The 25982-nt window shown below is 40.0% G+C and overlaps 1 long non-coding RNA gene across 1 annotated transcript in view; it reads right to left on the bottom strand.

The window, feature by feature from the left end:
• The window catches only part of LOC137861248 (uncharacterized), a 39443-nt gene that overhangs the window by 10237 nt on the left and 3224 nt on the right, over nucleotides 1-25982 (bottom strand). Inside the window, exon 2 of the long non-coding RNA XR_011099489.1 lies at nucleotides 15372-15459. This is a non-coding gene — a long non-coding RNA (uncharacterized lncRNA). The remainder of the gene's footprint in view (nucleotides 1-15371; nucleotides 15460-25982) is intronic.

Genomic DNA, 25982 nt, shown 5'->3' on the forward strand with positions numbered 1-25982 from the left:
AGCATCTTCTTTCCCCCTCTTACATTACACTATCTTTTTTACATTGAAAGAAAGAAAGAAAGAAAGAAACAAACAAACAAACAAAAAAAAAAAAAAAAAAACAGCACAAAAAAATTCACCTCGGAGGGCATTCTCAATACAGCAATGCTCTTGACAACATCAGGGCAGATCTGTGAAGCCTTTGCAATGTACGTTTATTCTGAATTCACTTCCAAATGCAGTGGTGTCAGCAGCCTTCCTTATTCAGTGTTTCTGACAGCCACAGGACACCACCCACCACAGCCATTAACACCAGCGGGCAAAGCCTGGATAAATCCCCTTCATTCCCTCTGCAGCAGAAGCTGGACAAGCTAACTCGCACAGCTAGCTTTCCAGCACTTTTAAAAAAGGATCTGGGATGAGGAAAGTATCCCTGCCAAGCTCCAGTTTGCTCCCCTGCTAGCACAGCAATTATTTCTCATGTTATCTGTTACACCAACATCAAGAAGCTCCGGCCCTTGATGGGGACCCCACTGTTACCCAGTGTGAGTACAGGCAATAAAAAGACAGGTCCTTTTAGCAACAGGGCCTCACTGCTGGCCTTGGAGCAATCTGACAGAGACACACAGGTTTTTCCTCTTGCCTTTGCTCCCTGTTGACAACACAAAATCCTGGGAACTCAAAGTCAGATCCTGTAGCCATTTTTACTGAGAAAATTCAGCAAGACAACACGTTGACATTGAAGACAAAGAAAACAGGAAAAAGACAACGATGTCCTTCCAGCTTATGAAGTGTAAGAGAATTTTGAGCATTTCCACGAGCACCAGGATGATGCTGAATGCTTCCAGCAGGCAAGTAATGCGACCTGGCGGCGGCGTTCACGACTGACTGTGCACTGCACTCGCTCAGCTCTACCACACGCAACGGCACGAACATCCCTCTCGTGAGGTTCCTACTCACATGCTGCGTTTGAAGCTTTGTCTTTCAAACATTATCAAACAAGACACCGAGAAGGCCTTTTGATGTGATTGGAAAGCAGATGTGGGTAGAGCCGAGCCTCAAAGAACGACCAAACCCCATGCCATTTATTCAGCATTGCTGCTTCTAGAAATTGCTTGGACATGCTGTCAGAGCTGATCCAGGAAAAACTGTCTCAAACATTCCTGAAATCGGCTAAGTGGCAAGATCAACTGCCATCAAGGAAAATGCTTTCAAACAATGGGAAGCATTTAGGAATACAATAAGTGAACTCTATCTTTGGGACCATTTTACACTAATACTTGTGTCTAGACTGGTACAAACACAGAGTCCTTCACCAGGAGAGTGTGCTTGTTTAAATAGGAATATAACTTGAGCTGTCATCCCACTGCTGCCTTTGGGCAGCCACGGAGATGGTCAGTATTTCTGCCCGATCCCTGCATATGGCAGTTGCCAGGAAGAAGAGGTTCTGTGACAACAAGCTCTGGGAGAAGGGGCTACCAAGTCTGCAGCCAACATCTGAATTTATTTAGGATACACAAGGTGATGTGCAATACAGGCAGATACTGGACCAGTGTTGGTATTGGTACAGTATTCGGTACATAATTCTGTTTTAGGCCATTTAAAGGAAACCAGTGAATTAAGTGAGGGGGAAGCAGTGTGACCAGGTGGGTGCAGAGCACTGGAAGGGGAGCGGGTAGGAAGCGCAAGGAGAGCCAGTCCGCCCCTACCAGCCTGTCCCTCGGTGGATGTTACCAAGCGGTATGAGAGCCCGCAGCACTTCGCCTTTATCTTGTCAGTTCAAATCTGCCTCAGATTGGTGATGGCCAGGAACAGTTGCTGCTTTAGCAGCAGGCCTGGCTCCCCTCCCTGCCCAGCACCACAACACCAATCCTGCTGAACACCACTAACTGCTGAAGGGTTTTCTACAAAGACAGAGCTGGCAACCCCCGCCCACCCCAAACCAAGAATGCTTCTGGTTTCCCTCACAGAAACAGTTTGGTTAGAAGTCCTGCTACTTCGTATCTAACATTATTGACTTAGAGTATTCAACCCTTCACATTTCAAGTTAGCATAAAAATATTTGTTTGTTCCAAAATCGTATTTTAAGGAAAGGAGTATTACTGGCCTTTCCACAGGAAAACAAGCCTTTTATTTCTGTCCAAAACAGATGCAAATGTAAAATTTCCAGGATATCCCAGGGATATTCCGTTGGCTGAAAAAACACACGCAGAAACCTCAGTCCATCAGGGAGGACAGGCTGTCTGCAACATGGCATCACTGCCACATGCACTTAGCATCTTGGGAGGCATCTGAGTGATCATGGCCTGAAAACATTGCAGTCTTGGGCAGTCCTTCATCTCCTTGCAGGTCAAGGCTGAGACCCATACTGCCATTTCACAGGCAGTTATCTGTTTTGTGCTGGAAAAGAGGAATTTATTCTCTAAGATTATCACTTGGGCACCTTCAGAGTGGTCATTATAGCCCACAAACAAGGCTAAGCGATGCCTACGCTGCAGCTGAGCAGGATGACTGCAGGAGGTGTAGACATGCAAGCAGCAGAGAGCTTTGTTACCAAAGCAGCACAGAGCAGAGTACACAAGATCATCTGGTGTCTGGGGACAAGGCACAGATCTAAGAGGGGCAGGAGGGTTACACGGAATGCTGCTCAGCAGCAGCTCTCTGCTGAAACCCCTCCTGGGATCAGCTCTTTAACACCACCAGTACCTACACCACGTATGGCTGCACAGGAACCATTGCAGTGTACACAAAAAATTTGTTTTGCTTTACTATTAAAGACTGATAACTATGCCAGAGGTACACGCTTATTCTCTATTCCCACGATTACCTCGTGAGTAGTATTATCTTCTAAAAAAAGTGTCATTCATAAATTATAAGCTCTGATCATGATTTTTTCAAATAGAGATAAAAACTATCATAGCAATTTTGACACTTTGAAGATTTATTCTTAAACTTCTCATACAAGTGGTAATTTTTCTTAATGCTACTGCTCTTTCAAGAATATGCTGCATTTATTGCTGAGAGAGGAATACTAGCTGATAGTACACTGAAATTGTTGCCTCAAGACAAATTGGCATTCATCATTCAAGCAGAAAAATAAATTAAGTGCAACATTTAGGCACTCTGCATTAGGTTGTTAAGAAAGTCAACAAAAGCAAAACAAATGTTATGTCAGCTATTGACTGCAGAAACTGAATAAATGAGTACAACACTTAACCAGTACTTATACAGCCATGGGATTCGCTATGTGCTTAGAAGTACGAAGGCTTTTAATAGTTTTTGTAGGAACCTGCAATTAGCTTCACACATTTAGATAGCCAAGGCCACATTTTTAGAACTGCACCTGCCCCTTTTTGCATTTCAGTTTGGCTATTTGAAAATAGAGCGATAACAATTTTATTACTATTGAAAATGATTAGACATTATTATTTTTGCTACAATCTGGTAGACTGTAATAACTCTCTTCAAGAATGCCCTTCATCCTGTAGGATTCAAGTGGGCTTACATATTTTATGAACACACAAAGCAGATTAAGACAGGGATCATTTCACACACCCATAGAATAAAGCCATGTTTGCAATGAAGAATGACAATTTTACTTTCCTCCAACACTTTAGCATGGGAAAGGGAAAGGGGAAATTCTAACATAGTGAAGTTCACCACTGGGATGTTTGTCACTAGGCACAAATCTTACCAACATTCACTGAGGAGCAGAGATTGCTTGCCACTTGTACCCCACAGATGTTTAACCCCTATTAAACATTTTGTAGCATAGAAAGGTGTTTTGGCAGTCTCCTACCATGAAAAAGAGAAGCCATTTCACCAATAATTTACATAGTTTCATGTCTGACATGACATAGTACGACAGTTTCATGTCTACACAGATATTCAATTGCCATCATCCTACCAGTGCCATTAACATTTCTTAAGTTCTCCTCAATGCCTACCCTGTGTTAACTTTATTAATGTTGCATCACTAGGAAGTTTTGTCATCCTCCCACTCATCCTCCCTAACTGATTACCAATAAAAGATGTTAAGCATTGTTCCAAGCACAGAATTACAGCTTGCCCCCACAGCTAGTTCCTGCTCTTGCAGAGAACTGACCAGCTCTTTCTCACCAGAAGACCACCTCCTCCTCCTCTCCCACTGCCCAGCGCCCAGGCAGAGCTGTGGTCCACAAGCGAGCGGCCAAGCTGAATTCCTCCGACATGGCCAGGGTTGGTACCACACAGACACAGCCTGAGCATTTGTACTGAAGGCTGCTTCCACAGACAGTTACTAGCTTATGCTCAGGTATGATTTTTGTATTATTAGGGCTGAAAGCCTCAGAAGTCTTATGCAATAGAACAATGGCAAGAAAGCGACAAACACTTGCTCTCTCCTAGGCCTCCATCTGCCATCTCGTCCCTCTTACCTTCTAGGAAAGAAAGGATACAAGGCTTCTCCCCAGCACCTTTCTTCTGCCTGAAGAAGAAGCATGACAGTTCTGTGGTTAGCTTGACCTCCTCCTCCCCTAGGATGCAGGATGTTCCTATATCTTCATTCTTCCTAATTTCTGTCTGTCTCAGCCTTTTTTCCTAGTACTGATCCAGAACTATGACCTGGTCACCTCAGGTCACTACTCCTTTATGCTTCAGGACATCCTTATGGCCTTGTGCATGCCCCGTATCTCTTTAGTCATCTCTGTGCTTCCCTTAGGGCATATTAATTCACCACAACAATCAGGGTTAGACAATAGCCACGTATTCTAGCATGGTTTGCCAAACACGGGAAGGGTCAAAAGCTGCATGTCACCAATAATTTACAGTCCACTGACCTCTAACAAACAGGAGTTACTTTGCTCAACTCTTTTCATTTCATTCGGAGCAGAAGAAACCCTTGTTACTGCCCCCAGTATACGACAGAGGCGAGTACAGATTTTTTAAACGTGTTTCTTCTTACTAAGAACTTAAGCAACAGCAATAATAGTTCCATCAATTTAAAAACTCTTTTCTGATTAGAACTCCAGATATCCATTCTTTTTTCCCCATCAGGAAATAATATTTTTAAGAACAGAGTACTTAAAGGTAAGCAGCTCCATACGTTCCCCATACATGCCGCCCAGTTATTCAGAGAGAACAGGAGCTTCAAGGTGGTGATGAGGTTAGCTACAGAAGAGGGGAAAGCAAGAGAATGAAGGGGCAGGAGCTGAATCTAGGCCTCTCCAAAAGGAGAAGGAGGCCAGAATGACAGAGATGAAAGAGAACAGACTCGCCTATCAGGACAACATTTCTTTTTCAAAGAATTTTAGAGTCCCAAAGGATAAAAAGACAAAACCACAGAGAACCTGCATAAGAAAGGGTCTTAATTTGGAGAAAACAAAACAAAACAAAACACAAAACTCTGCACATGCATGGAAGTAACTTTTCCTCTCCATCTGCTTCCCAAAATTGAGGAGCTGTATTTGCAAAGATCAGACGTGTCACCAGGTGAGAAGTAGTCATTAAGCATTCAATACTCTTGCACAGGGGGCCAACAGGTGGGAAAGCTGCTCCTACCAGAATGTATCAATAGGACACAAGGAATTTGGATGAATGCCACTTTTTGGCATGAAGTAACTGAAAGAGACTTGCTGAGCTACTAAACCCTGCTCATGCAAAGACGATGCCTTGCTAAAATGTCCTTCTGTCACTTCTCCTGTTTTTCATCTTTCTCAACTCAAGCCACCACTCCTCTTGTAGTACCTTTTGCTGATCCCTGTATGATTTCTCCACCATGTCTGGTACATGGAGTGCTGTGGCCTTCCTCCACGTTTTCTTCTCCCTGTGCATAGATATCCACTTATAGTTCACAGGCACACTCAGGAATCACCCCAAAGTTCAGTTGTGTTTTTTCCTCTTTTGATCTCAAGCAATCTGACTTAGACCCTGCACAACTCGTTTGTATCAGAGGAGAGATTATTTTGAACCAGAAGAGATGGAACAAGTGGTATGCCCTCACTGTGGCTGTACAGAAATTTTGTTATGCTGTTTTAAACAAGAAGGATCCTACAGATTTCCCTGCCTCAGGATGATTGTCCTAAAGCAATGCATAGGAAATAAATATTTGGTTGATGAATCATTTGGGTATTTTCCTTTGCATGCAAATCTGACCTTTATTATAAACACTACTGTACTAGAGAAGATTCTACATAACCAAAATACTGTACAGCCAACATCTGTTATTCAAAAGACCTGAGGGGTTTGAGGAAAAAAAAAATTAAAAAAAAATAATCAGACACAGTAAAATCACTTGACCTAAATACATTTTGCTCAGTGATAATAAAATACACTTTTACTGTCTGCCTTGCCAAACTCTTCCTGCCTTTGTGTGACACTTTGTTAACAGAAATATGTAATTTATGTAACCTTTATGGTTAATGTTGGAACTAATTGTTATTCTTCAATAGTCTCTACCTCATTTGTCACAGTGAACTCTAGATGCTGAAGACAGATGGACCACCAGATGGACCCCGGGAAGGATTGGTTAAAATGTCAGCGATAAGCTAACAAAATGAAATGCAGTAGACTGAAGAGACTATTCAGCTGAAAAGCCTGTCTACAGAAGTGGGGTCTGTATTGTTCATATTCATTAAAGCGCACTTCAACCGCGCTGTTTTGACATTTTCTGTTTTGAGACTTTTCAAGTCAAGAACCCCTGTGTGGATGTGTGGTTTTCTATTTTTCCTTCCCCAAACGCTTGTTTGATGACAGATTTCCAGAAGTGACCCTAGCTCTTAGAGGTGATCACTTTCGCCACCACAGAACTTTGCCCCTGCTCTATTCAGCCATCAGAGTTGTGGGTGAACCACTTCTGGCTTCGAGCAGCAAGGCGAGGCATGCATGAGGATTATGTGAGGGCCTGAACTGAAATGTTGTTTGCTTCTGGTAAAATAAAATGAAAGACTTGTGTCCCCTGACTCTTACCATGCATGTACTTTGCAATACCAATTCTAATAACTTTGGGTCTAGCCATGAGAATTTCATTAAATATATGGGCCTTAGACACAATGCACTTTCCAGTACAGCAGCAGTAGGAAGCAAGCTAAGTCAGGCCAGGAAAAACCCTAGGCAGAAGCTCTGCTGCAAAAAAAGGAACACAAGAATACGGAGATTTGCCCATTTCCTCATTTCATATGGTTCCTCAACCAGCTGTTCAGCTTTTCTCCCCCATGTTTAACAGAAAAAGCCATTCCTTCAGACTCTTGCAACCTTGGCTGTGATTTTTACCAGTGTCATGTGGCTGATCTATCCACAATTTCACACAAGATTTTTTATGGTCCCAAGCACAAAGCCATTGTCACCAGAGAAACACAAAAATCTCATTTCTATTGAGTCTCTTGATATAAAAGCTACCATGAATAGCATCATTCAGTGAATCAGGAAATGAAAACAAAGTTTGGGAAATTTTGACATTGAGAATAATTCTCCATTTTGCTATAATTTGAAACAATTCCCAGAATTAAACAAACCCTTGAAGGCTGTGTTTGGCATTTATTTTTTTCTTGCTTTACATCTGTAAATTGTTGAAATCAGAATTTGTTTTTAATGAAAGTGTTTTAAAATTGAAAAAAACTGCCATGCTAGTCATCTGACCTAACATATTTAAAGTAAACAAACAAAAACCACACAAAAAGCCATTTCAAAGAATGACAGTGAGATAACCTAACGTTTTGGATACCTTTATCAAAGGATGCACTAGATTTCCCAACAACTGAAATCTAAAGTATTTCTAAATGCAATAATATACGTACAAAAGCAATGAAGCAGATTGTAGGGCAGAGTACATTATGCAGCACTTTAAAGAAGGTAGACAAATATCCACAATGCCCCCTTTTTCTTCCTAAAAAGCACCACGATTCAATTTGACATTCTTTACCAGTAAAGTATAGAGGGAAGTTAAATATATGCATGTTCATATTTCATTAAAATAATGGAGTGTTGCAAAAATACTAATGGAATATTGTGCAAAATCCAGCATCATGAAATATGTACTGCTCCCTGTCCAAATATATCCAAGCCCAAGAACAGAGGTGGTGCTCCCGATGATCTACTGCAATTACGACTGACAATAACAGCACTTTCATTTTCCACGTGATGCACTTGCACAGTGCACGTGCTGCTCTTTGGGTTTTGCATCCTTAAATTGTCACCAGAAATTTATGACACTGTAAATACCTCATTCACATAATGCTACAGTCCCTTCATATAGCAGGATTTTTTATTCCTTACCATTCAGTAATGAAAACAACTAAGATGAAATTCACTGACATCGGTAAGGTTTTCCAGTGCAAAACTGCACTTTGCCCAGAAGCACAAAAATGGATACTAGGACAGAGGACTGGACCCCTAAGTTCTTTAACCTAGACTCTCAAGCAAAACAGGAGCCATTTCCCGTCATTGTGAAGGTCATCATGAAAGATAAGGCTATGCTTACAACACAGCCTCAACTCCACGGCCAGGGTTGTGCAGCCATTAGAATGCCACCTGGGTACAGTCCCAAGCTGTCTTTATTCTGCCAAAAAGCTACCTCGGCAAGTTCCTTGCATCTGCCTGCTCATCCCCACTCACAAACCTGCCACAAATAAGACAAGCAAGTATTTTTGAAGGCGTTTCCCTTTTGGATCCTGTGACCCAACTTAAAGCCGTGACACTACTGGGTAGGCAAAACGGCAGAAAACTGGGGCATGGGACACAAGCTGCTTTTGTAGTCTTAGAGTATTATAGCTGCAAAGGATACCTGAGACTAGAGATGTTCCGCCATGGTCACACAAGAGTAGAAGGACACCATGATAACCCACAAAGAAAAACTAAACTAAATTGTCCAGAGGAGACATTCTAGAATGCTATATCCATTTATCTGTTCACTATTACCAGGCTGACACCAGCCAAAATCTTACCACCTCAAAAAAAATTATAACAAAAAAACAAATCATTAATATTCATAAATTATCTAAGCAAACTCCCAATGTTTTATTTGCCATGGCTGGGATTAACTTCGATTTATGGGATTTTGCCCATAAATCGAAGGAGGGGAGCCTTTTTTACATCCAGTTGTTGACTTCTTCACACACAAAAAAGTTCTGGCATCTCATATCATTCTCAATTAAACAGAGAATGCAAGAAATAGTGTGATTTTCAATCTGCAAACCAGAGTCATATTAGGGGAACTAATAGGATTTGAACATGACTCACAAGTTGTAGTTTGAAGTTCCTGATTGCTATTTTGAAGTGTCAGATTTTTTTGAAGCAGAAAATGAATTAAAAACTTGAAAGTCCTTAGATAAGAGCTTCTTCTGAAGAAATATCCAGGGGAAGTTTAATATGGTGTGAAGATTACATTATCTCTTAAAATACACAATGTAAACACTTGAAAAGATTCACAAGATTTATAGTGAGCACATAGTAGATGTAGATTTATAGCAATAAACAGTAACATACAGATGCTGTTTACTGTGCATTTCTGATTATAAAAATAATTTCATTGTGCTTTTGTTTGCAAAAATGCTTCACTGACAAACCCCACAGTTCCTATCTGTGTGCACATACACATGCATCCGTACACACACCGGCTGGGTGTATGCGTGTACACACATTCCAACTTGCATACACAACCACTGCTGGGTATCACGTTTACTGTACTGGCAATGACAGCAGGCAGCAGCTATGCATAATCACAGCAAATACAATGTAATATTAGAGTATATAATACTACGCGTCACCAAAGTGATTTCCTAGTCTGAGTAAGTTAGGAGTAGGATAGCAGTTCGTTAGGGATTCACAGCCATGCATACACTAGCTCAATGCACAACAGCTCTTCAGAGGAGATTCTTTATCAACTGCACATTTTGAAAATATAAAATCTCCTGCTTAGTCACATTTCATTAGTGAAGTTATTAGGGATTCAGCTTTCAAAGAAAGTTTCCTGTATTTGAAGAAACTGGGATCAAAAAATTCAAGCAGGCAAGGCTTTAATCCTCCTCACAGTTCTCAGTTATGATCTGGTAGTAATAACTGTGCTCTCGCTCTTTCCTTAATGGCCCATCCTAACAGATCTGTGTACAAACACAGCATCAAAAAGCACCATATGCAGCTCTGGTCTGGAGAAGGCTAGTGCTCATTTCCATACCCAGCTCTATTAGTGTTGGCTTGCTTAGTATCAGTAAGGACATGCTTCCTGTTTGGAAACAATCAGGGAACCAGCACAGCTTCTCTGCCCAGGTACCCAGGTGTCCAGCAGAAGAAAACCCAGGCACACAAGAACAGAACAGCACTTGCTCTGCTCCCATCACAAAGCAGAGGCAGTCACAGTGCCCTCAGTGACAGGATGTGGTGCAAACACTGAAATATTGTTTTTCGCTTTCTACAGACTCTGCATCTACTCCTGGGAATGCTGTACCCCTGCAGATGGCACAGGGAAATAGAGCACTGCTCTCAAACAGATTGAAAAATCTGCTATCATATTCACGTCCCCAGGATACCATAAACAAATGCTTATGGACTGTAAGACCAAAGGTTTTTCTAATCCAGCATCCCACCTCCAAGTGCTGCCAGCAGTAGAGGCTTGCAAAAACAGTCTAAGAGCCAGAGTAACTGAAAGTCATCCTTTCCTCGCTAGACCCTTGGAAGTTTTGCCATCCACATGTAAAAAGATTCCTGCACTGGACCACAAACACGACCGGAGGCTACCTAGTGCTACTTTAAGAAAAGAAATTTGGGACCCATTATATCTTGTCTCTACGGTGGCAATGAGCTGCAAGATTTAATTACCTTGTGTGCATAGAAAGTACCTCCTTTTAGTAGTTAAATCTGATACCCAATCATATCATTGTTCATTTCTTTGTCCTTAAGACTGTGAGAAGTAGTAAATAATCACCTTCTATTCACTTCATTCTCCTATCCGCTTTCTCCGAAAGCAATACTAGATATTTCACTCAGATATCCATTATTTCAAACTGTCATTATTGCTCAGGGTGAAAGCATTTTCTTCCCCACTTTTTTATACCAGAAACATTCACAAGGATTTTTAATATCCTTTGTGAGATTGTCTCTGCATATATTTGTTACTCACACGTTTTGACTTTTAATAAAAATGGCTAAGCCAGCTCATCTGCATAACACCGATACGGTCTAGTTTCAGCTTTCATTCATTATAACAGATAGAACTGTTATTTATCATAAGTTTCTTATTCACACATGCACATGCCTCTCCGCTTTTTTTTTTTCCTTAAAAAATAGTTGTTTTTTTTTTAATCAAATAAAGTGATTTTAGATTTGTTTTCAAGAACTTTTATAGCATTTGAAACAGTTATTTTGGATAACTGAACATATATATAAAGATGTTCATGGTTTCAGTTTTGTTTTTCCTCTGCTTTAGCTCCCCATTTATACTCCAAGATGAAGAAAAGGTTAGATAGTATTAAACTTCTGTCCTCCCTGATACTTGGATCAGTTCTAAGTGTTATTTCAACAGTATGCAAGTGTTGCCAATTCATCTTATTCTCACACATTGCAAATCATTAGATAAAAAGAATAAGCTGCTACCTGGCATGTATCACATTATTTCACAGTATCTTTCTTTCTTTAAGGTAACACCAAATCCCTAGTCCACATAAATCACCAGAGATCTCCTAATATCACCAAAACCATGTACTTTCATAACAACTGACATTTTGGCTCAACAGGATCTTTAAAGATGCTCAAAAGATACAACTCCTGCAATGACGATGGCTGATTTTAGGTTTTCTAAGATGTACGTGCCGATGAACTAAAACAAAACATGGTTACAATAATTCTGCCTATGCTATATAGGGACTCTAGGGTAGTCCACAACAGCTAGGTTGCCATAAACATGATTTGAGTTTTTTATCAGCATCTCATACATCCATATCACAGTAGGCTTCCCTGACTTTGGTCCCAAGAACTGACCTATGTGGTCACCTTCAGACTCGAAGAATTTAAAACTACCCATAATGGCTCATCCGGGTCTTTGGGAGAGGCCACAGGGGAATGTTATATGAACAACAAATACATACATATCTATATATATATGCACACACACACACACGCATATATATATACAGATGGGGGAGGAAGAGAGGTGATAGTTCCCAGGAGTGTTCTCCCAATTATGCTGACACTCAGCAGACTGAGTTCAGACATAGCCCGCAGTCTTTGTGGTCAATGCAGCTATTCAGCCTGCACACATTTGTAGCAGCATAATGCAGGCTTTTTACTGATAAAAGATAAGAACAGGATTCACACTCCATTGTGAATTTGGGTATAGATGGTTACACAATAGAATCTGTAAAAAGACTCAAGTTTTTTATTTGGATAAGGGGAAACTTTCTCTCCTTTATTGCAGGGCCCCAGTGGTTTCAACATCAGAACCATCACTATGAGGAAGATACCAGCTGGCCTTACAAAGACCTAAGCAATCTAGCCATCATCTTCAACAAGCTCCTAGCCCAAACAAGACTTACAACTTCAGCTTGATGAGCAGATATAATGGTGAATATTTTAACAAAGCATTTTCCCATGAAAAAAAAAAAAAAAGCTAGTAAATTAATATCATAGTGGTTTTGTTTCAATTTATAAATGTTGGAAAAAAGGGAAATGTTGGAAAAGGGAAAATAGCCATTAGCCCTGAAGAGAGATTCTGTCCAGGTCAACCAATAATATCTCTGAGTGCTGGAGCTTTACTTGGTTTCTAACAAAACTGTATTGCTGTGGCTGAGTGTGACTGGGAAACTGGACCTATCTTGCCATTAACTACCCACTCAACTTATTAGTTGAGTTTTTTGCATTTTGCTTTTTTTTTTTTTTCCTGCTTTGTTAGAACTCTTCTACTTTATACAAATAAGTATGGATCAGGATGAAGCGATGGAACAGCACCAGGGGCAGTGCTTGAGATGGGACCCTGAGGTTCAGCTCCATACTCATTGGATGCTCAGTTGTGTCCACAGGGAAATGTTGCCAGAGAGCCACAGAACAGCTGAAAGGCCCTGATCACAGCCCTTGTCTTTGACTCCTGCCACCCAGGTTCAACCTGTCAGTGTGAGCCTGGAAAAACAAGCTTTTGGAGCAGTTTCTGTGGTCCCAAGGGATTGATCTGTCCCCTCAGGCATTTTCCCTGAAAACTGAGGCAGGTTAAAAGACAAAGGAGCTGTTCCAATGGGACAGGAAACCCATGAGGGGACGAAAAAGGCTTCTCATAAGGGAAATGCCAACTTCCTTGAGGTTGCCAGAATTTAAAATTACATGTTCATAGACTAATTTGATTTCAACTTTCTGCCAACTGTAGAGGGCATTTCATTTAATAGAATCCATAATGAACTGATCCTTGACAGGCTCACGCAGATCATGTCCTAAGACTGCTTTACTCTGTGGCTTATTCTGAACGCTTTCAGGTCCTGATCCAGAGAGACTCAGAGGTAGCTCTTAAGAAGATCTCAGCTCTTTGAACACTCAGCAGTCAATGAAAACAAGGGCACTCAGTATCTCTGGAGCAAGCCCTTACACATTAAGTGCTGCAATCATTTCATAGTGTGAGGGAGTCATATACTTAGTTCACCTGAATATTGATGCAGAACACAAACATTAAGTATTAGGCAGCCAAAGGCAATTATTCTGATCATTAAAAAGTCTAATCAGAGTAACTTTGAATTTTGTATTACACAGCAGATACAAGAGAGTTGTGTATAATCACAGAAGTACTAACCTTTCTATTTTCAAGGAGACATATATTATATTTTGAAGTGCTAAATACTAACCTTCAGCTTTATGTAATGCTTGAAGCACAGAGGCTTTGTTTGGAAAAATGGTTTGCTTAGATGCAAACAGAAAATCCTGGAAAACAATAAATGAGGATTGCAGTAGCATTGATTCCATAGCTCCATAGAAAGAAATTTCACAAAAATAGCCACTCATTTTCAGCATCAATCATAATACAGGTGAAGGTAAGTTGAATTTGGCTTTAGACATATCCCTTTTCAAGCAACCTTTCATAAATACCTATGATTATGAAACTGAGTTTCCTGTCTACATCCTTCCTTTGGTACTGAGGTCTGTCTTTGGGTTGCTTTAGATCAAGTACCTGCAGCTGCTGAACACTGTGAGACATAGCTACAGTGCAGAAGGTGATCTCCTAAACTATCCATCTACCAAATACCTAATGAATGACAAACCAGAGGTTAAGGAAAAAAAGAAAAAAGTGTTCTACCCCTCAGGGGACATAACACAAGACAAAGCTGACCATTTGTGTAAGTGTCCTGCTACAGTGACCTCTGTGGGGTTAAGCAATCTGTACCAGCTGATGTTCTGACTAGTTACAGACCTTAGACAAGGCTCACACGATAGAATTTGTATCAATTTACCATGGCAGGCATAAGGTTTCCCCAAACCTTATTTTTATTCTTTTGTATATTAGACAGACCCAACACAGACACAGAGGAAGGAATGGGGAACAAAAGCAGTGCTCTTGCCCGCCGAAACTCAGCCGAAAGGCTTGCTAGCTCATGTGATGGTTATCCAAATTCACTGTCACCTTCCCACGCAGAGTCCTGTAGCTTCCCAGACAGTTGCAGCCTCCTTTCATTTACATGTTCAGAAACTTTTCTTTCAGTGTATGATGAGAAAAAAATATCACACAAATTATCTCACTAAATCATTTTCTTTAAACGTCTGCCTTCCTTTACATGTTTGTCACTGACCTACTGTTGATCCCATTTACGTGAAAGAACTGCTGAAGCACTTCTCCTCTATCAGCATTCATTAGCAGCTCCAAGTTCCTGGCACACAACAGGGGTTTTGCCTACAACACAGTTTGGGGATGTTCTAGTTGGAAATAGGGGCAGCTAATGAGGAAAACACAACTATACTTTGTCACCACTGCTCTTATTTACTCCAGCAAGTAGTAATGGGGAAATATTTCCACATGGCAGCCTTCCTCCCGCAGTGTCTGTAGTTGAAGGCACTTTTAGGTCTGTTTTCTCCATCACCTGCTGGTGTTGATCGCCCTGCCCCTGCCCTGGAGCACAGCAAGGTGCCCAGGGGGAGGCCGCCGTGTGCCTGCTGCAGGCCCACCCACCTGCCCTCAGCCTGGCAGGCCTTGGCCTGCAGCACCTGCTCCACCTTGAAGAGTGTTCCCCACTAAAAATGAAAGGTAGATTGTACTCAGAAGATTCCTGCAAGTTTCCATAGAAATCAGCCTTCCTAACTGGCAGAATTATTAAATAGACTTCTCTATAGATAATATAGATCTTTCCGGCTACTGACTTGCAGCTCTGCTTCAGGAACTTGGACATCAGTCTTCTCTGCTACTTGAAAAGTTTCTCAATTAAAGTTTTCTGGATCAAAATATCTAGCTTTCTTACCGTGGTTCCTGTGCTTGCCTCCCCTCCTGTGTCAGCTTTTGCTTCAAGGTTCATTCACTTTGACATTCTGCTACTTGAGGCTCAGTACCTAGCAAAAAAAAATCTTTAAGAACCTGTTTTTCTTACCTGTCACTATAATTTGATATTTTTTTTTACACCTCATACTGATTGTGTATATATATACACATAAAACCTTATCCAAAAATGGAAAAGGAATATTTCTGAGGAGACCACCTTTGCTGAATTTAATTCCTTTTCCACACCAAGGCAGACAGATCCTTCTGACAAGTGCTGTGGGAGGTTATCTAGCCACTGTTTTAAGAGGATTGTAAGTTATTACAAAGTTTAAAATACTTATATATATAAAGTATTGGTTGAGATATTATACCATCAGAGCCACGTGGCTCCAAAGCTGTTTCCTGTGTGTAATAAGAATTTCTGACAGGAATGATTTGTGGGGAAGCAAACTTACAGTTTGCTCTTCAGAAGTTCTCAAGGGTGATACCTGATTATGCTACTTATGGTAAAAACTCAGAAAGCTAGCACACACATCAAAAGAATTTCCATTGGATATGACCAGGTCCACTGAATGTAGTCTCCACGTTAAAACTGAAAGAACTGGGTGATCTCCCAGTTCTTCAGGGTGTAGAGGAAGTTAAACAGCACCAGTGAAATTTACAGCCCACCACAGCTTGCTTAGGGCAAATTTAGAGCTCTCCAGGAACAGAGGTGCCCGTTTTTAACACCTTCAACAACTTAATCCAAACAAGGGTGATGGAAGCCTGACATGAAATGTTATCATTAACAGGCACAGGAGTAAGAATTTACATAAAGGAGACAAAGACACAGAAAGAGAAGAAAAGACACAGTTAAGAAGATGCATGAAGTTCAACCATCATGAGGATTTTACTAATATATTTATTCATTGTCAATGCAAAGAATACAGCCCAGCGCAAAGCAGGCCCCGAGCTGCAAGTTGTGAACCCAAAGCAAATGAAAGGCACATCCAGCCACTGCAAGAGGATTTCTAGGGCACTGCATCTGTGCAGCTTGGGTCTGCCAGGTACCTGAATGGAAGTCAGCAGGAGACGTATATGGGTACAGATTACAGATTGGCAGGCCCTTAAAAAGTTTTCAGCTTTACTACAACATGACTTTGTGCCCTTTTAGGAGCATAATATTGAAATACTCGGGTTTTGACTCCCATTTACCTAACCCATGCACAATAAACACCATTAAGTTATTTCTTTTCTTTTGAATTTCAAGCCCACTTTTTTAGAAGACCTAACGATCCTGACGGAGCTGACTCTATCTTCCCTTCCTCTATTCTACTCTTCTATTTTTTTTATATTTTTTACTAGAACATAGCAAGAATGTCAGATTATATGCTTCTAAAACTTCCTAATCAAATTGCTCTCTTAATGCAAACCAGCTTAATCTTTCCATATTCCTTAAAAATAACATTATTTACATTTTAAACATTCATTTCAATACCCCAAAAAGTGATTTCAAAAGTGACTGTCAGTTTGAAAGATTAGCCCTACTTTCCCTGCTTTCTATACTGGTAAGGCAAGCTGACAGGTGCATCATCAGCAAGCATCCAAGGGTTTCTGTGATTAAACCCTCGAGTTCACATCAGAACAGATGAAAGGATTTAAAAGCTTAAATATATTTTTTTATTCCTAATGAACTAACTTTAAATATTTAATGATTCTCAGAAAGCTTTTGGGTTTTTAAAGTACCATTTAGAAAAAAAAAACAAAAAAAAAAAAACACTGAAGTGATCTATTTCTTTTTACTTTTTCTAACCCTATTCTTTGCCTTATTCACTTCAGGTGGTCACTTCAGATAAGAGAAAGTTTTCATAAAACTTATTTAGGGTCTAAAAACGGTCTAAGAATGAAAATTCAAATTGGCACTGCTAAGTTCTCTAAAAGGGAAGACCTTAAAATAATTTAGCTGCATATTGTTTACTAGTAAAAAAAAGGAAGATAGGAAATCAAAACCATAAATGAAACTATAACGAAGAAATTTTTTTCCTTTATATTATTGACTTACCTAGTTATATAACATTATACAAGGGGCTGAAATTATGTACATGTATAGGACCGTTCATCATGCGCTGTACGTCCAGATATTTCCTCTGATTTATTCTCAGTTCTAAGGTATAAATTGATGGACTGGAAAGTGATTTCTCCTTCCCTCGTGCTAAGGTATTGCATCTGCAGCCAATGAAGTTAGGATCTAATCTCTATCTTTTTAAAAATCAGTGAAAGACTCATCAATTTTAATGATTGTAAGACTGGAACCTTCCAGAGCAGCATCAGGTATCTCTGCTGGGGTGAGAATACTTTATAAGACAGGTAAAGTGCTGTCAGCAGTACATGCACTGAGACCTCAGTGCCAGCACCAAACATGAATTATAATAATTCCCTTGCTGAATAACATTTTCTACATAAGCTAGATTATCCAGTTACATCATTTTAATATGAAATGGTGCTGAAAACAGCATGGGAGAACCTCTATGCAAGAGATTCATTTTTATGATAGACAGTTTCATTTAAAAATAAAAGTACATAATAAAAATCTTGCATACCGAAACTGATATCCAAATTACTCTCAGAATAGAGTTCCTATAGAACAGGGTACCCCACTAATCTGTCTTTCTTCTGTAAAATTACTACTTTTTCCAGTTTGAAAAGGAATTCAAGCAATAAAAACATGAATTGATAATACTGTACATTAAGATGGTATAAAAATAAAATGCATTGCCAAAATTGTTCACCAGCAATCACTCCTCATAAAGTACTTATGCACACATTTAGTTAGGAAAAAGGCTGAATTCCTTCAGTCTGTCCTTTTACAAGCAGAAAAGGAAAGGAATTACAGAAGTCCCACTATGCACAAACCCTGCCCAGCATGTAGAAACCTGTACCTAAGGGCATATCAAGATGTGGGTGCCAGCTAATGAAGAAGGCTGAAGGTAGAAAGAAGCATCAGTGTTCGGCCCACAGCACATCTCCTGGGAGTGTGGGGCTGTCACCTGCTTTCCCTTGTGTTGGTGCTGCCCTGCAGGACACGTGTGCTCAGCACCCCATGGCACCGTGGCCAGTCTCCCCCTTCCCCACCACTACTGCTGTGCTCCCTGGATGGGCAGAAGTTCTGTGCAGTGCAAGGCAGCCAGTGCCAAGCATGTTATGCCACTAGAAAAGTGTGGCAGATGGACCAGAGCAGCTGCCTTGCAGCATATCTACAGCATGGCTTAAGTTCAGTGAATTTGGGCTCTTCAGCCTTTCTCCTCTGTTTTTTAGGAAGCTTTGAGTTGTGCTGGTTATTCTACACCTTGAAATCAGGCCCCAGAACCTGCACATGCTTCTCCCATCACCTTCAGTCCTGTCTCAAGTCCAGCTCAGAGAGAAAGAATTAGGGCAAAGAAATGTAGTAGAAAGAGGACCCAGGCTTTGAAAGAAGCAGTGTCACTCATGAGAGCATACCTTCTCACATAATTACTTTCTTTTCATAGTTTTTTTTTTGTTTTCAGTAAAACAAAGGATATGCATTCAGCCAGAGTAATTGGATTTCATTTAATAAAACATTTAAGGCTTGATTCACAATTTGAAGGGGAAAGAGAAGAAATATGGGAAGAAAGAAACACCAGCTGTTTTCACAGCTGCCACAAAGGTAAAGTCAAACACACAACAGAAGCTGTACATTTTTCAAAGCCACGTCCCACTGGGAGCTCCAGACCCTTGCAAGTGCCATGCCCATCTCCCACGGACATGCAGCATCTCTTACACACCCTGCTTGGGTCTCACTCTGCTGACAGACTTGGAACAAAGTTATGCTCCCCAGAAGAAAAATACAAATGCAGAGACAAAGAAATTGTATGTCACAGATCATCAGCCAATCTAATTATTTGGCTGAGACAATGTTACATTCCAGCAGAAAAATAGCATTTAATTAGGCTGGCATGAGCATTATAACCAGAAATAAAATGAAAATTCAAACAAATGCCACATATGGGTATAATCTTTATATAACAAATAGCAAATTCAATAATATGGTTAATTTGTCAAACTGTTGTGACCCATATCAAAAATAAAGGAAGAAAAAGGGAAAGTTAAACTCCAGAAATGTATATGCATATTGGCCCAAGCCTGGGAAAATCTGCAAGAACTGTTCATTAGTGATAAAGTTATCCCAAGAGCTCTTGGGGTCAAGCAATAAGGAAAGGTCCAGAAAGCCTCAAGCAAGAAGGCTGCAGGAATCAAGCTCCTGCAGCATTGCAGAGGAGCCTTGTGAGAACCAGACTTTTCCTTAGTACCCCTTGGTACCCTATTCCCGAGTCTTACTGTAGTGATTATGTTGGCAGGCTTCCTCTGGCCCCTTCTTTTTAAGCTGATTTCCTCTTGCTGTCCTTCTTCATTTAGTTTCTCAAGGTCAGATCTTAGCCAATAAGCAATGTACAAATGAGTAACGACTTGGGAAGAAAGCAAAAAATCTGGACTGAGTTCACCGCAAGGTAGCTTGGTCTGAGACAGAGTCAGGCCCTAAGATCACAGGCAGTAGGAGGTCTTTGGCTGGACAGTGGATGGAGGGACTGCAAAAGGAGAGAAGGGAGCTGCTAATGCAGCAGGGCACCTTGGTCTTGATTTTCTTTGCAGGCAACACCCTGTCCTCAGGGCAGTTACCCCAGACTTAGACTTGTACAATAAAGAATTGGATCCTTTAACACCACCAAGTCCCAACAAGCAGAGATGAGGTTTTCAGGTGTACAGTCTCCAAGCAACTTGATAAGGAACACTGACTGTGCTTCTTTTAATACACAAGAATTGCAAAGGTAATAGCTATATAGAAGAAAAGGCAGAAGAAATGCTAGCAGAGAAGCTAGACTCCCACTTGAAGCTTAAGTCTATTTCTGAGGAAGTGTAGCCAGTTTGATGACACAAGATTGAAATGTGAGAAACCCAAAGGAATGCCTGAATTCACCTAATAAGCGAATGGAAAGCTCCAATAAGCAAATACCTGAAAAAAAAAAAAATCAAAGTTTATAAATCTCAATTCATGGCTTGTTTATTGAATGGTTACGTCCTACTGCTCATGTGCCACCATTACTAAGAAGGTGTTTTCTTGGAGCCAGACACATTGAGAAGAATCCACCAGCGGAGAGCTCGAAGAGACCAGCCAGCCTGACCCGTCACGCATTGAGTCCTTCCCGCCAATGTGGGCTACTGCTACAGGACCAGTGCTCTTAGGCTCGAGTTCCATTCTTGTTGGACTTACTTGGTCTGCTCTTGTGCATTCACAAAAATTTTGTATTGATTATATAAATATTTGTGGTTTGTATGAAAATGAAATAACCATGGAGTACAAAAATGAATGTTCACATTCAAGATACAAAAAACTACTCTCAGGTAGTGTTATGTCATGCCTTTGGAGTTTATACAGACACCTTTAGTTCCTCATGATAAATTAGAGACATGTAGCTATGTGCCTGTCCATGTTCCTCCCTTCCTTTATTAAAACACATAGTTCTTTACCATTGCAAGAGAGCGAAGTTGTCATTTCCCTTAAATCATCCCGAGCTTTTAGCATCAGTTCTCATTTTGCACAGCTTCAAATGACTCAGTTGTCACAGGAGAGATACAGTCGTGGTTTTGTTTACAAATTATTTATTTCTATAAAATATAGAAAAGTGATTTTGACCATACAGATTTAGTATTCCAATGATGTAGCTATGGAAATAAAGAACATAATTTCTGAGTAACAAGAAAAAGAATCTCATTGTAGAAGAACTATTAATAAACTGTGTCCAGGATGTCTCATATTTTAAAGGGATCAAACAATCAGATTATCAAAGGGTGTGCAGGTAAAGTCCATTATGTCAGGTTGGAATTGCTATCCATCATGTCTGATATCCCATTCAAAACAATCAATCCTCATGATTAAAAAAGGAATTTCCCCTTCTCCTACCCACAAACAAAACTTCAAATCCTTCTGCAGGCCTCAGTGAACTAAGTCAGCTGGAAAACTTCTACCTGTAACAGAACTAGATTAAATTTCAGACCACTTTAGTTACCCAAACACTTTACCCTGACCCCGAGTTACTTCTAGTAAACTCTTCCTATCCTTCAGCTCCAAAGACATCAGTTATGGGGAGTTTATCAGCAGACACTCAATCTAGAAGCAGCTTGAAGATGGTATAAAATGCGCTCCCTGGCCCCAAATAACTGTCAAATTTGTGCCAGTTCTGCTAATCCAGGAAGTTTAGTCCCTGGCCTCAAGTCTTTCAGGATCAAGTCACTGTTACACAACACAGCCTGATCCCCAACTGTTACACTGCAGTGCAGTACACCTTCACATCCTCAAAACCGTATTATTTTTCTCACCAGTTTACTAGAGGAAATCAGTAAGTAATTATTAATGGTCAGCCCCGCCAAAACCTCACGGTGAAGTCCTGGAAATTTTCCCAGCAGTGAAAACAAAAGCATTTCCCTTACAATACACTGAAACATTTGTCACCAAGGCTCCTCATTTCCTGTAACCAGGTTTCAAGTTAAAAGGTGTCAGTTTGACACCATATGCAAAGCTGCTAGGTACCTAGATTGGAAGTTAGCACTTTTATTCCCTACAGACGCAAGAAGTACACATGAAGGTTAGAACAGATGGTGGGGAAGTCAGGAAACGTATGTTTTTATCTGGACACCTTCACACTGAGAAATGAAAGAAAGAAGCCACCTTTCCTCTGCTGATACCTCTCTCTTGGTCTAGCAGACAAAGTTCATTCTTTTTACTTCTCTGATTTTCACTAAATTAACTGGTTCCACCTCCCAGGGCAAACTGAGTGAGCTCTAGCCCTCCTCTGTTGCTCCATGTCATCCTAGGGGGAATGTCGTGAGCAATCAGGGCACAAGCTCCATAGTTACTGCAGTGCTGCATGAACCTCTCTAGCTTCTTTATGAACTGTAAACAGCTAAAAAATGGGAGCAAAGAAAAAAGATTTTACCAGTTAATGCCGCATGAATTTTAACTGCTCAAACACAAATCTACAGAGAGGCCCAAAAGGCATAAAGCCTCCTACTGGGACAGTAACAGTGCAGATAAGGTGCACACTGTGCCGTAATACAAAGAATTAAAGAACTTTCAGATGAATGATAACCACAAAAAAACCCTCAGTTTTCCCTTTTTGTCAATCACGGATTTTTTATCTTGAATGAGACACATGGTTCCAATAAAACTACCTTTAAATTAAAAAAAAAATAAATAATGTATTTTTCATTAAACAATTTTGTTCTGCTATTCTCATAAATTCTCACTATAAAAAAAGAACATGTACTCTAAAGAAGTTGTTTCCACTATCAAATTTCCTCCTCTAAAGGTTAAGATTTTCAAAGTTTTTATACATTTCTAAAGACTATAAGTGTTTTTCTATTTTCATTATATAGCTTACCTTATAAAAAAAAAGTATTAAAAATGATAAAATTGTAGAATTTTCTGAATATGCTGCTACAAGAAGTATATGGCTATCTTTTTAAACAAGGTATTTAAAAAATCTCAGTGCATGACAAACTAAGAAATTCAAAGCATAAGACTTAGGACACTGCTTACTGGTATTTCAATAAAATCACCATAATACTTCAAGTCAAAAAGAGACCTTAGAACTTCATTAAATCAGAGCTGACCTGCTTGCATTCTCTGCACCGATTCTGTTCCTTGTGATATACCAAAGCCCATGAAATATTATCCTTCTTCTCACCTATGGAAGTAAAACAAAAGGTTAGTGTGATAAAGATTATCCTCATAGTACATGGCTGCTAATTCTAATCTGCTTCAGGAGGCTGAAAGGCAAAGGTGAAAGCGGTACAATTTGCATGCACAAACTGCAGAATGGCTTGTTTTAGATGAAGAAAATCACGGGGAAGAAAAAGGTTTCCATAAATGACTACAGCATTTCTGCTGCCCATGTTGCACACTAAGAGCAAAAATACTTTTGTCTCTGCATAAGTGTTCATAGAAGTCTGATTCCCTTTCCACAGTCCTTTTCCCAGTACAATGAATTTTCTTGTTATGTTAAACAATTAATTTCCCTTCATGCCCTATTCAGCTTTCAAATACTCTAAGACGACAGACCCCTTCCTTTGTCACTACTTAATGGATTTATAAACATTTAATCTTTCCTTGTAATTTCATCCCAGCAGATCATTAATCACTGTCCCCAAACTCCCTCTTCATCAGGAAGAATCACAAAGGCTTGACAAGCACATGCAGCCATGCTTTATACACACACACACACATATATGTCCCGAGAACAGCTACCTCCTTGGAATGGCCTTCACATACTTCCCAGCATGCAGGGTTGGTGGGGAATCCTGTAATTCCATGAATGTTTGAATGCCCAGACCTATGCAAAACCAAGCTCTAAAGGCAGCTTTGTGTTCTAGCTGGTTCTGTAAAATTTGAAGCCTTTCAGAAGGCTAATTCCAGTTGGACAGGAGCCTCTATTCACCAGGAACATATCTGAAAAATGCTTTAAAGCCTAAATTCAGTAGGCTACAATGCAATCCTAGGAAGAGTACATCCCAAATCCTCACAATGTGAGTATTTTCCATGCTGGGCATTGCTGTGATGGTACTGTCAGTGAGGAAGGATTTCTTACTGCCTTTTTGCCATGGCTTCTAGGAAACTGTGCTTTGACAGCGGTAATTATGACTAATACACATATACTACAACCACAAGACAAAGATCAAATGATTTGAAAGTCCCAAGATTATTTTTTTAATTAGAATGCATCTCTGCCCTGAAATTTAGCTATTTCTAAAAGTTATTTAGTGATTCAATGATCATTGCTCTTTAGCTTTATTTGATGTCTGAAGGGAAGAAAGTGCAACTGAAAATTACTCAAAAGTACGTGTTATTCATCCCTAGCCACAGGAAAAAAAAATTTGATTCCATTTCATTGTTACTACAACATGAGGAGCTGTGACATTTCATTCATAGTTGTATGGAAACAGACTTTGTGATCATGAGAACTTCTGAGTACAAGCTGGTTGAGAATCTAAAAAATACATGAGGAAAAGGGAGTACACATTTCTTAACTAGGAATAAATTTCTGGTTCTGTATGTATTCAACAATACTTTGACCAGTTAAAACCCCAATCAATTGTTCACAGTATTTTTTGATGATTTATTTCCTAGAAAAAGTCATGGCTTTCAATTTTTCATTGCTGCCTTTTCACAAACGAAAGGTAAATTAAAAGTATTCCCTCGGATGCATTAAAGTAAAGCACGATTCTTTATGCTCCAGTTACTGGAAAGACCAGAGCAGTGGAAATAACTGAACTAAAATATTCTATGAAATATACAGCTCCTTAAGCTCTGCAACCTGGGCAACTTTTCCAAAATCACTGGCTTCAAAAGCTTCTGAAATCCTATGAACAGACGATGCTTGGAGAGTACTGTCTTAATTGTCTGCTGTGGAGCTGTTACACATAAGTATTTTGCAAGCTTACTACTTGTCTGACTGGTAAATTAGTAATGTTTCTCTTAAGGAAAGCGCTTGTTGCACAGAAACAAGACAGACACTAAATCCAGAAGCCTATATAGCAACTATTTTAATTACCTTCTATTTACAATAGAAGAGATTCAATCCTTGCTGAACACTGGTCAAGCAAACAGGCACATTATAGGAAGATGTGGCTCGTGAGGCGTTTTACCCTCTCCCATTTCTGCCATACACAGCAACACCTGCCTAAATTGCCTGTCCCAGGCTGTGCATTGCAACTCTGATGGCTTTATCTTGAACCCTCTGTTCAGAGAACCAACGTCTTTAGGTAATTCAGTTTTCTTTGATTATCCACTGAGACACTTTGGGAAAAATAACTGGAAGGCACACTTAAAGGATGCAGAAGAGCTGAAAACCTCTGTGGAGTAAAGGGAAAGGTTTTTTTTTTAGGGGGCACAAAAGTAAACATCAAGCAGGCAGAAAAATACTACTTTTGGACTTAGTGGGACAAAAACCTACTATTCCACTCAAAAAGCTGCCTCTTCAAAAGGAATAGGGAGACAAGGATTTAGGATATAGATCAATACTAAACCTGAACAAGGCCTGAAGGCAAACACAGACAATGAGCCCATCAAGAGCATAAAACAATATTCACACGAGGAAAGATGGCCATGACTGAGTGGCATATGCAAAACCACTACCACTAAACAGGCAGATTAATCCTCTTCCACCTGACCCAGATCTGACAAGACTAGCAATATCACAGCATTGCCACCTCTAGCACAGCAGTGAGACAGAGCACAATTTCCCTGAATTAGCAACAGAAATAATTGGAGGGTTAATTTCTGTTTGGGTGGAACGTGAAAAGATGCACACATCAGGAATTAACATTTACCAAGAAAATAAATGCACTAAACTGCTACAAAATACTGCCATGAAGAAGAAATTATTTAATGTAAGTAGTATGGGAACAAATACATATGTGAAATACAGGGTAAAAATTTGAGATCAACAAAATTGTTCCTGAGAAAGCAGCTGAAACATGATTGATCACTTTGGTCTTATTGAAGCAGACTGAAAAGCTCTTGCAAACACATACTGATAAAGTA

The sequence above is a fragment of the Anas acuta genome, chromosome 9 (assembly GCF_963932015.1).
Source record: "Anas acuta chromosome 9, bAnaAcu1.1, whole genome shotgun sequence".
Taxonomy (NCBI): domain Eukaryota; kingdom Metazoa; phylum Chordata; class Aves; order Anseriformes; family Anatidae; genus Anas; species Anas acuta.